Source organism: Sinohyriopsis cumingii, chromosome 9 (genome assembly GCF_028554795.1).
Source record: "Sinohyriopsis cumingii isolate HCF-2022 chromosome 9, ASM2855479v2, whole genome shotgun sequence".
NCBI lineage: Eukaryota > Metazoa > Mollusca > Bivalvia > Unionida > Unionidae > Sinohyriopsis > Sinohyriopsis cumingii.
This window is the reverse complement of record NC_142969.1, coordinates 103,672,745-103,681,328: the sequence shown is the minus strand read 5'-3', so window position 1 is coordinate 103,681,328 and position 8,584 is coordinate 103,672,745. Positions and strand designations below refer to the sequence as shown.

The 8,584-nt window shown below is 34.8% G+C and overlaps 1 protein-coding gene across 5 annotated transcripts in view; it reads left to right on the top strand.

Moving 5' to 3' along the window:
* The first annotated feature begins 3,382 nt into the window (after window positions 1–3,382).
* LOC149792376 (uncharacterized) overlaps window positions 3,383–8,584 on the top strand; it is a 91,519-nt gene continuing 86,317 nt past the window's right edge. For all 5 annotated transcript variants that reach the window (XM_089970954.1, XM_089970956.1, XM_089970955.1 and 2 more), the window contains exon 1: window positions 3,383–3,470. The gene's annotated coding sequence lies outside the window, so the exon portion shown is untranslated. The remainder of the gene's footprint in view (window positions 3,471–8,584) is intronic.

Below are 8,584 nucleotides of genomic sequence, written 5' to 3'. Positions count from 1 at the left end.
ATCGTATGCGCCACCTTGAGTAAGTTTACCAATTATTTTTCTTCCAAGATCTTTTGCGTCGTCGTGTTCCGTTGGTAACCAAACTGCGGTTTGTTTTTTATATGAAATAATTGCTTCGCTGACCATCAACGACGTTAGCATTGCGGAATCTAGCATATATCGCAGCAGCACTATTGGAGCCCATCTTTGTTCTGAAAAATGCTTACCAAACCAAATATAACAGATTTTATGTAAATTATCAGCGAATTTAAACGAAACAACACGAGCAAAACCTGTTAATGGAAAATCTGGCAGCGGACCATTAATTGCAACACGAGTCATTTCGTCGGTGGGATGACCAAATTGCATAAAATATTTAGCGCACTCGCCCATTTCTAAAAAAACTTCCGGGATAACATGCAATCATGTCAAATGATATCATATCAAAAAAATTATAGTCGGTATTCCACAATCCGCCGTGACCGTATTCGATACAACTTTAAGAAATTCTCGCCGAGTTGGTTTCCATGAATTTTTTCCTCTGGCAGCGTGAGCAACAACAGATGCAACAGTAAAACAATTGACAAGCAAATTTTCATTTACTGAATATTTTTCTGCTATTTCTTTCATTGTATCGTGTAGTGATTCACTTCTATACATGTCACCGTTAGGTCTCACAAACTGATCGTATTTTTCATCGCTGGAAAACAACCAAACCGACACAGGATCTAATTTACTTATTTTAGAAATAAATTCAAACATATTTTCTGCCGAATAAAATTTAATAATGCGATTTTGTGGGAAAATAGTTACCGAGTTGGTCCACGCATGAGAATTATAATTAATAATTACAATTGGCGCTCCCTTAGATTTATAAGCAGATGAATATAAAATTTCACCTGATAATGTTTTTACCGTCATAGGAAATTTTAATTTCGCCGACAGCGTAGCAACGTCATTTATTAATGCACCATCAACAACTAATTTTGCCCAATTATTTATTTTTTCTCGTCGTAAATCTGTGAGACCGTTTCCACGTTTCGCATTTCTAAAGTGTTCTATTACTCGCTCGGCTACGCAATTTATTTTCACTGACATTTTCATCTTAGTGAGATTTTCAACGGCGGGTTTATTTAGTCGATAAATTCTATAAACGACAATATAAACATAGCATTATTGACAGGTGATCCGTAGTTAAACATCGATTATATACATCATCAGTTGTCCTCGAGTTCTTTAGAAACCCAGAGTAAAGATCAATAACATTCAATATGAATGGAGTATCTTTTTAAAGCTTTAAGGTGAATTATTCAGATCGCCATTTCATGTACAAGTTAAATGATCCAATAGAATCCCTTGTTAATTAATTCAGCAGAGTCCCTTGTTGATAACGACAACTTCTCCATTACAGACTCTTCTTTTTTTACATAACACGAGTCTTATCAGCCATTTCTTTTTTCACTGTCATTGATACTTAAATAAGAACATCGATATTCTATACAGAATATGCATTCAGTTCATTGTAAAAAGAAGGGTTTCCTGATATTGTAAGAGAAATATACTAGATTTCAAGTTGTGGTGTAAATTTATCATTATATATTTTAGATTAGCCAGCACCATATACGTGATGTAGACATTCGTCGTACACATCATGAAATTGGGGCTTTTGCTACTTATTTCGAAGGTATTGTCACTGAATGTAATGCACTTTGCAACTCGGCGTCTTTTCTCAAATAACGGAGTATATCGTGTATTGTTTCAAATCAAGAAATTAATGCTTTGTTCTCTCTAATATTCTTTTTCAAAACAATACCTTTGTCCAGAATTTTATTCCATCCAAACTAGTAAGCAAACATGTACTATCGCTAGATAGTGACATTGTTTCTTCCATATTTATCTGATGAAATATTTATATCACCTCTTTAAAATTGTATCATTATTTATGATGTGTAACAAATGTAAAATTAAATTTCTTTCACGCCTCCACTTTCATCGTTTCTCTGCATTTAAAAAGGCCATGTAGCTGCGATAGGGTATAAAATGCATAATGCCCTGTAATTGTACTGTCTCAGAGTAGGTAAAATATCCATGGGTCTTACTGTGCTAGATATTACTTATTTTTATGTTAGAGTTGTCGTATCCATATTAGAGTGTGTTTGAGTGAAAATATCACACTGAGCTAGTGCGCTAGAACTATTGAAATTCTTTATTTTCGTGTTGTATCGCTATACAAGTGTGAAAATAATATTCAGTTCTAGGTTGATTATAATCCATCTAATTATTACAATTATGGGATGTATTTAGTTCTAAGATAATAAGAGTCTATATAATTATGGTAATTATGGGATGCATTTAGTTCTAAGATCATCATAGTCCATCTATTTATGGTAATTATGGGATGCATTTAGCTCTAGAATCAGCTTAATCCATTTAATTACAGTAATTATGGGATGCATTCTGTACTAGAATATTTTCATCATCCTTCAAATTATGAGATGCGTGGACTAAATATTTGCTTGGCTTGGGGTTATTTTTTTTTTTTTCATTCAACATTGTTCAACATAGTTCGAATTTAACGTTGTGAGATAGATACGTACTACTCTTTCTTAATCTACGAAATGGTAAGTATTTTGTAAGTCAGATGACCATACAGACAGTCATTCTCGCCCCTTGGAAGCAGGTCGCAGTGGACAAAGAAAGCCATTTTTATTTACCTCTGAAACGAATTTAATTCGTTACAGTGTTGAAAATATTTTTCCAGTTTCAATTATCAAGTTTTATCTTCATTAAGATTTCTTTTATTTTCGGACAAATTCTACTTTGTCAGCATGAAGAAGTTACCATAATGTAACTGTACGATTTTCTTTTCCATAACGGTCAAACTCAGATTCACGTTTCACAGGTAAAATTGATTTCTTAATTTGCTAAGAAATCGCTAAGAAGAAAAAAATCTGATCAAGCGTGATTGTTGTGTAATGCGAGCCCCGAGTTGCCGAGTGGTTTAAAGCGCTCTATGTTACGGATCACTGCTATCTCACCTCTGTCTGCGTGGGTTCGAGTCTAGGATTCGCCCAATGTGGGTATGTGAGAAAGCTTGCCAGTAGCTTCTCGTGGGTCGGTGGTTCTTTCCGGGGTTTTTCCGGGTTCTTCCTCCACCATTAATACTGGCCTTCACGCATAGCCTATCGTGTGCTGAAAAATGGCGTTAAACCCCACAACAACAACAACAACAATGTTGTGTAATAACGGTGAACATTATGTCGTGAAAATCCACGACAGATTGTTAACAGATGTCTTGACTGACCTGCCATACGCTCTTTCTTATCGCTACATAGCTAGCGTTGTGTGAGAGTGACGTAATATGTGTTCGTGTGAAGACAATCTCATAGGAGATGACTGCAAACAAAGAAATAATCGATATCAGATTTGTATGTGGAGACTTTTAGGTACGGAGATCGATTTCATCATAGAGTCTTTGATTTTTTTGCAAGGTAAGCGATCTTCAACATTTCATATTTTGATTTTTTAAAATACAAATAATAAGGAAACAAAATTATGTGAGGCAAAAGTATTGTTTTTTTTCTTCTTCTTCTTCACATTAACAAAAATAGAACGATTAAGGAGGGAGCGCAGTTGCTAAGTTGCTGGTTACGACACCACTAATATTTCTATCCAACACTTAGTCGACAAAATAGGGCTTCTTTTTTTCGGGATGCAAAATACGAGCCGATATATCAAATATCAAAACAGAACAGGAGATTTACTTTTCAAACGTCAAATTCACGTTTTGAGAAAGGATGCGTCATGTTTACCAAAATGTTGAAAAAACAAAACTGTTTTGGAACAAGGGGATATCACGTTGAACGACAAGTATGTGAATTTACTAATGAAATGACCAGTGCATGGCAAGGAACATGTTTAAGAATTTTTTTTCCAATGCGCTCTCTACTTTATTTGGGTGCTTTCGGATGACACCGTGCATATGGATAAAAAAGATTGAAGAGTGATTCTCTGCTAAAATTATATATGGCGTATATTCGTCAGAATATATGGTAAAATATCACATCTCAAGACAAAGTCAGTGGGCAATAGTTCTTTCCCATATCGCTTAATAATATTTGAGATTTCCAAATCATGTACGGTCTTACATGACTATGCATCTTAACAGTTCCTTCAAAAATATTCAAAACACAAACTTAGATTGTGTTGCGTGAGCGTGTTATTTTTAAATATCTGAAGTAGATGAAAAAAGATGAGAAATGTACCATTCCGTACTACAAAATATCCATGTAACCGGGACTTCACCTATTCCTTGCCCGCTTTACAGGGCCCTTATTGAGCATGTTTAAAATAACGGTTGTTTCTAAACGTCAAGTGAAATTCATATGTTTATGTTTGAAAGTAATACACATCACAAATTGACATGCCACAAACACGTGAAACGTTCAGATCCAGTAAGACATCCGGCTTAATGGCCTAGTAATTAGAGCGCCGGACTTGGAGGTCGTGGGTTCGAACCCCGGCCGAGTCATAACAAAGACATAAAAATGGTACTAACAGTTGCCTCGCTAGGTCTAAGTTAGGACTGGTCGGCATGGTGTCAGGATAATGTGACTGGGTGGACATTATGCTAAATGTCTGACCCAGTGCTATACATCACTATAAACTGCCACACTGCAGACATCGTGGCGATATGATTTAAAAATTGTTAAAGATACGTTAAAAATTCAAATCACACGCACACACACACACATGCACACACAAATACACACACACACACACACACACACATCCGGCTAAAGGACCATCTTTCATCCTTCCAACCCAGTATCTCCGTCTTCTAATAAATAAATAAGAAAGGAGTTACCTATTCCAGCTAACATTTTCTTCTTCAAATTCAAGTTATAAAATAGTTCATCAAATTGAAACAGAGCTACGAAACAAAGCTGCCTCGATCTCGTTTATCACAGAGGTCAAATGTTGCGTTTAACAATCATGTATTAAGTGATGTTTATCTCAAACTTTCGCACTTTAATCCAGATTAATCATTAGTTTCATTGCGACGTTTTCTGACTTTATTTGTAAAACTTTAATAATAATAATAATAATAATAATAATAATAATAAATAATAATAATAATAATAATAATAATAATAATAATAATTATCATCATCATCATCGATTCAGTCAAATGGCTCAATGCTTGATATTGTAAAATACTTTAAAAGCCAAGTATTTTGAAATTATAATTTCTGAAATCTTGAATTAATTAATACGCAGATAATTTCAAAATCAAATTTACGGCAATTTTAACAAGAAGGAAACGGAAATCAAGTTTGGAAAGAAAAAGATTTATCACTGCAAAAGCCATCTTTGGTCTTTAATAGCAAATATACTGGCACAATTATTAAAATAAAAATGGAATTTGGTATTTTAGGAGATCATTGATGTAGAATTTGAGTTAATCAACATCATGATATTGGCCGACTTTTTCTAATCAGGAAATAACTGACTAAGGAAGATCATTTGGAAAAGATTTTAAAATAAAAAAGGAAAGGAAATAGGAAAGATCCTGTGCTCTCAAAAATTTGTAGATTGTGAAGCAGTTTCTAAGATACACCCATCTTTTGTTTTTACTACACAACGTGAATACATCACTTACATAAGTCGACGTATCATCTGGGCGCCTACCCTGTCTGCTGACCTTAATATATATTAATATTTACGTCACTGTATTTGTCAGGTTGGCCTGACAAAGATTTGCCCAACTATGGGGTCACCTTGACAATTTGGGCTATGTAACCTGTAAAACTTCAGATCTATAACTACGATATATTTCGCTCTCTAATTTCATAACTCTTGTTTAATTTATTGAAATATTTACTATTAATAACATTGATCCTTCTCAAGTATGTATGTATGTATGTATGTATGTATGTATGTATGCATGCATGCATGTATGTATGTATGTATGTATGTATGTATGTATGGATGGATGGATGGCTGTATGTATGTATGTATGTATGTATGTATGTGATCACACACACGGAGAAATGCCCATCCCTTAATCCAAAACAGTATGTATAGGTGCATGATCATATGAAAGAAATGTATGTAGAAGGCCACCGAGACAGCCAACCATGCTAAAGCTAAATAATTCGTCCAAGCAATAATCGAGCCATTTATTTCATATATAGACTCTGTGTGTGTGTGTGTGTGTGTGTGTGTGTGAGTGTGTGTGTGTGTGATTTAGATTTTTAATTTAGCTTTAACAATATTTCAGTCATATCTATACGATGACTGCAGTGCGACAGTTTATAGTGATGTCTAGCACTGGGGCATCATGCCACAGACATGTAGCATGATGTACCACCCAGTCACATTATCCTGACACCAGGCCGACCAGTCCTAACAATAACCTCTTAATGCTGAGCGCCATGCGAGGCAGCTGTTAGTACCATTTTTGTAAGTCTTTGTTATGATTCGACCGAGGTTCGAACCCGCGACCTCCCGCATCCGAGGCGGACGCTCTAACCACTAGGTCACCAGCGCGGTCTTATGTAGACTTTGTGTTTCTATACAAAAATTCCACTATGCTATCCTATGCATATAAATGAATCCTATATCCTTAATGTCTTCTGATATATGTATATGTGCAATTAGGTTGAAATTGGGGCGAATAGAAATGTTAGAAATCTTCATAATGTATTCAAGACATTCAGATTTTCAAGGCTGAGGAAAAATCAACTCCTTTTCAAAATATATTATCGGGTCCAAGTTTTGCATGAATCTCAGCCACTGAGTGGCTACACCGGCATGCAAGTAATGTTTTTCACTTGGATTAAACCTGTTCAGATAAGAAGACAAATCAGACCTGTCCAAACATTGGATTCAGATGAAAAATCGAAGACACAATTAAATAACTGATCTTGGTATCTTAAATATGTTACAGTTTTGTTTGCTTACTAGGAATGGATTGACGTTATGGGATCGAAGAGGTCCATAAGGGATCAAGTGTCAATAGGATTACTGTATATAAAAAAGATGAATTTTTTTAAATGCATATATCATCAATAGTGATAATATTTGACCAAAAGCCATCTTCATCATCGAATAGAACTATTATCAAATGTATATTGAAACTATTAGGTCATCTAAATATTTTGCCACGTGGTCAATTTGCATCTAGAACAAAGATTGCAGTCTCTCAACCGTTAAATCTGAAACGTGCAAACTGTGGTCTTTCGTTGAGAGTAACATACAGGTTATAAACTGTCTGAGAGAGAGAGAGAGAGAGCATAAAAAATGTTTTGGGCAATTTAGTACTATTGCAAAAAAGTTAACGAATTTTAGCGATTTTCACGAGTTTTAAAACTACGACCCATCATCATGATGTAAAATCTTCCAGATGTAAAGATGGGACAGGAACCTGAACTACATTTTATGCAGACAAGGCCAATCATGTCCCGTGTGCTATTGATTTTCAAGCTTGGTCTGGACTTCATTAATTTGTAAATAATCACAATCAATATTCACTAATTATAGCTGCAAACATTTATACAAAAAATATCGAATCACAAGCAACAACTAGCACAATGTCCTGTTAAACATCGTTTACAAATATTACCCAAGTTCACCACAAGCGCTCAAGAATATGTTAGTAGTTCCCTTCTGTTTTTTTTTTTTACCTAAATAACTTCTAGTTTTTGCATCACATGGTGCAATCAACCAATAAATACGCTTATTACACAAGCTTGGTACATAATTGTAATTATATGTTTAATGTACTGTAAAAAAGATATATGGACCTTTATTCAAGCAATTTGCATGCAAGTTTTGTAAAGTGGTTTACTAAATGCCGTCGTTCAATTGTTCAAAGCATATTAAAAAAAATCAAGCTTTTAAATTTCACTTTCGTAAAGGTTTTACTTAAATGCCCCAAATAGATTACGCAAGTACTGTAACGTCTTATGTTAATAATAAAATATAGGAGCAGACTGGTTATAAAATATGACATACGAAAGAGCTTATCAGGGCGCACATCGTAAATCCACTGTATCATCCTACGTTGCACTGGAGACTTCATTTGGGAACGGGCGATATTTAATGGTGCGAGTTTCCAATCCCCAGAAGGCTAGTCAACGATACAACGGAGCGAACACCTGTTGACCCATTTGTTCCCAGATTGATTTTTATCTTTTTTGTGTCAATGGGATTGCGCTAGTTTCTCAAGAGATATGGTTTAGAATCAGTAATTGCACCAACAAAGTCACGAAAGGATGATAGTGGGCTGGGCCTGAGGAAGAGGGTCTGCTCCCACGCCAGATATTTTTTATCTTATTCTTTTTTTTCGGGGGGGGGGGAGGGGCGGGTGCAGTCTTATCTGCCTTTTATAATAATACATATTATGAATATTTATTTATTTAAATGCTTTTGTTCTTTAAAATAACCTTTAAGTGATATTTGTCGTGACGTCTTTTATAAATATATGTTTTAAGAAAAATATATTATGGTTCGTATGTTTACTATTTTCTTAATTGCAAAACAAATTCTGCTTACAGCTACAAAAGTCGAACGACTTATATCTCGGTGTAGGTAATTTGAT